The sequence below is a fragment of the Etheostoma spectabile genome, chromosome 24 (assembly GCF_008692095.1).
Source record: "Etheostoma spectabile isolate EspeVRDwgs_2016 chromosome 24, UIUC_Espe_1.0, whole genome shotgun sequence".
Lineage (NCBI taxonomy): Eukaryota > Metazoa > Chordata > Actinopteri > Perciformes > Percidae > Etheostoma > Etheostoma spectabile.
This window is the reverse complement of record NC_045756.1, coordinates 14,279,624-14,283,153: the sequence shown is the minus strand read 5'-3', so window position 1 is coordinate 14,283,153 and position 3,530 is coordinate 14,279,624. Positions and strand designations below refer to the sequence as shown.

Sequence of the window (3,530 nt, the reverse complement as noted above, 5' to 3'; positions counted from 1 at the left end):
ACACACACACACACACACACACACACACACACACACACACACACGTATTAAGATTGTTTCTTTATGCTTTATGTTATGTGTATATTAAATAACTAGCTGATACATCATTTATCAGTGTATTTAAGACTCCTAAATATCAATACGGGCCTAAGTGTCAGCCTAGAATATATTTTTCAAACTTTTAGGGGTTTAGATTTGCAGTAATAGTTGGTGAATTACATGTGAATGTCTGCAGGTCTATATACTAAAGAGTTATCCTAAACAGTAATTTTTACCAGTAATTTGCTTTTTGAGAGACAAGTAATTTTCATTTTGCAGATGTGATCCCTATTTTTCTGTGTAAAGCACATTGCATGTTTTGCATCCATTGTGCTATATAAACATTGGTAATAATTATTTATTAAATATCTTCCAAGTGGTAATTTTGCAATTAAAGTAATCTACACCTCCAAGTTGTATTATTTATTTTTTTTACTTGACAAACATACATACAAAACATACATTATGAACACCCATTAGGAGACACTATAGGTTGTATAATCATGCCCTCACATCCTATTTTCAAATATTCCTTCCTCCTACTTAAAAGGAGGGAACATGAGCAACATGTAGAAATGAGAACATACATTTACTGTTAACTGTACTGCAATAGGTGTAACAATACAACTAAAGTGGGAAAAAAGAGAAAAGAGGTGACAAAAGGGACATTATCTGTGACCATCTTTGATAGAACTTGTCTGACTTGAGCTGCAACCTCGCTGTGATTTTCTCCATGATGAACACACTTTTTTTTTACCCTTTCTCTCCATTCTGTTATATTTGGAGGCTGTGGCTTCAACCAAGAAGCTGTAATTGTGTTCTTTGCTAATAAAAGCAGAATTTTATGTAAGGAAGTCAAGGTCCTATCTGCGACATTATCTGGGACTATACCCAATATGTACAATGCTGGATCTAAATTAAAGTAAATACCCAAAACATGTTTTATTTCGTTTCGGAAATTCGTCCAAAAATCTAAAATCTTTGGGCAATCCCAAAATATATCTGCAACCCCTCAAATATCTCTCCAAAGTATTACTCTACTTTGAGGTAATAGATGGAGTGTTAAAATACCTCATTTTGATCTTCCAATCAAACTCCCTCCATGTTGGGCTGCTACTTATCTTGGGCTCTGCTTTAAATGTTTCTTTCCAGTGTTTATCTGTTATTATAATATTTGTTTCAAATTCCCATTTTCCTTTGACATCCAAATTGTTGTTGTTAGATTCCTGTTGTAGTACCTCATACAATTTTGATATAACCCCTTTCTTTGTCTCTCGCTCTGCATATACCATTAGTAATTTCTCTAGTTTCAATGGGGCTTTATAGATATTCTCCCTCTCTTTATGTGTCTTAAGGTAATGTCTTAGTTGTAAAAATGTATAATAATCATGGTAAATTAAATTATTGTGCTATTGGGAAGTTTGTCCCCTAAACACTTATGCAATATATTTAAACCCCTGGTGTGTCGTCATAGATGACAAAAAAGTATGGTTTATAGTATAAACAAACAAAGGAATAGCTGTCAGGCCACACATCCAACTATCACCATACTTGCCACACACATATACAGTGTTCCCGAAGACCAATATTTGCAGTAAACTGGCATTTTCATTTTTGTTTCCCAAATCAATACAATTTTTGTATGAGGAAGCAAAGCATTCAAGTAAGGCCTTGGCTTGTCTCTCCTCTTTCATTAAATTAATCAACAGTTCTAGTTTGTTTGGAAGCCTATGTTGATATTCAAATAACAATTTTTTAATATGGTGACCAAGCATAGGTTTTTGATACACTTTTTAAAGGACATTAGGCCTAATGTAGGAGATTTGTGTGGTATTAAACTTAGTTTTAGTGCAAGAGGGTGTAACAGATTGACATATAACAATGTGTGTAATTATCTAAAGAACACAGTGCTGTGGAGATAGGTTTGGCAATGTGAGACTAGGCTATAGTAGAAAATGTAGGCTACCACCAAAAAACAAAATAAGAAGTTGGTGCAGGAGACAGATTTGGAATTGAACTATACTGTAACGTGCGTTCTGCCATTGTAATTTCCCTATAAGACCATGACAGGGCGCATCTAATCAGGGATTTTATTTTGACAGTTCTGCAGTAGACTACAACACAAACAGAATAGCATACGTTTATTCTGAAAATAATTAACCGGAAAAGGCGTCGACGTAGATTGTTGCTGTTGCTGTCAACAGCTAATCAAGTAAACGGCGACTTCAGGCGCCACAAAGCTCAAGCAACTTTACAATTAAGGTAACGTTAAATAAATATTTTTCATGTGCTGTAACTTTGGCTGTGTTATATACAACTTGACAATCACGGCAGAAGCACATTGCGTGAAGCTTCCGTGGTCGTGTGCTCATAGGCGAACAGAACGTTAGGCTAACAACGTTCTATTTAACTGGTAACATTGATTCGTCTTAGGGTTAACATTACTACGGGGATATGGTTTAGCAAAGCGTAATTACAGTTTTTGTCTTTACAAATGAATTCTCACACAGCTTATTACATATCAGTGTTAACGTATGCCATACTGCGAAATGAACCATAGCTAAGGCAGTTTGCATGTGTAACGTTAGCTATGTGTATTAGCTTTGTAATATTTGCCAGCTAAGTTTGCTTAGCCAGTTAGCCCGTTTAGTTTAGCTAGCTTCTCTAAATGAACAGCGAATATTAGGCCTACTTAAATGTTTTCGTCAGCTGGCTTTGTAGGTGTAGTAAAGGATCTTGGTTACCTGACTGTGACTTGTTGCATTTATCTGCAGTCGTATCAATAGCTGAAGTTAGATTGTTAACGTTGGTAACGTAACCCATACTGCTTCTTATACGGAGAGAGGGATTCGCCAAACTCCACATATCTACATACAGTTTAAAGAAGACCTAACATGCTCAATTGCATGTTCATACTTGTATTTTGGGTTTCTGATAGAACACATTTGCATGCTTTATGGTCAAATAACAGTTGCTTGAATATAGCCTACCTTTTCTTTTTTCTTTCTTTTAAAGATATTTTTTTGGACATTTTCAGCTTTTATTGTTTTGACAGGACAGCTGAAAATATGAAAGGGGAGAGAGTGGGAATGACATGCAGCAAAGGGCCGCTGGTCGGATTCTAACCCTGGTCCGCTGCGTCGAGGTGTTAACCTCTATACAATGGGGAGAGCAAGTATTTGATACACTGCCCATTTTGCAGGTTTTCCTACTTACAAAGCATGTAGACGTCTGTAATTTTTAGCATATGTGTGAGATGGAGTCTAAAGATGCTATATGGAGCAACTCCTTAGTTGCCCTGGCTGTGTGTTTCGGGTCGTTGTCTTACTGAAGGACCTAGCCACGACCCATTTTCAATGCTCTTACTGAGGGAAGAAGGTTGTTGGCCAAGATCTCGTGATTCATCCCCCATCCATCCTCCCCTCAATACAGTGCACTCATTCTGTCCCCTCTGCAGAAAAGCATTCCCAAAGAATGATGTTTCCACCTCC

The 3,530-nt window shown here is 36.7% G+C and overlaps 1 protein-coding gene across 2 annotated transcripts in view; it reads left to right on the top strand.

Moving 5' to 3' along the window:
* Positions 1-2,135: 2,135 nt before the first annotated feature.
* The window catches only part of arhgap1 (Rho GTPase activating protein 1), a 34,096-nt gene continuing 32,701 nt past the window's right edge, over positions 2,136-3,530 (top strand). Inside the window, exon 1 of one of the 2 annotated variants that reach the window (XM_032505937.1) lies at positions 2,136-2,301. The gene's annotated coding sequence lies outside the window, so the exon portion shown is untranslated. The remainder of the gene's footprint in view (positions 2,302-3,530) is intronic. The other variant, XM_032505935.1, reaches the window with a different exon arrangement.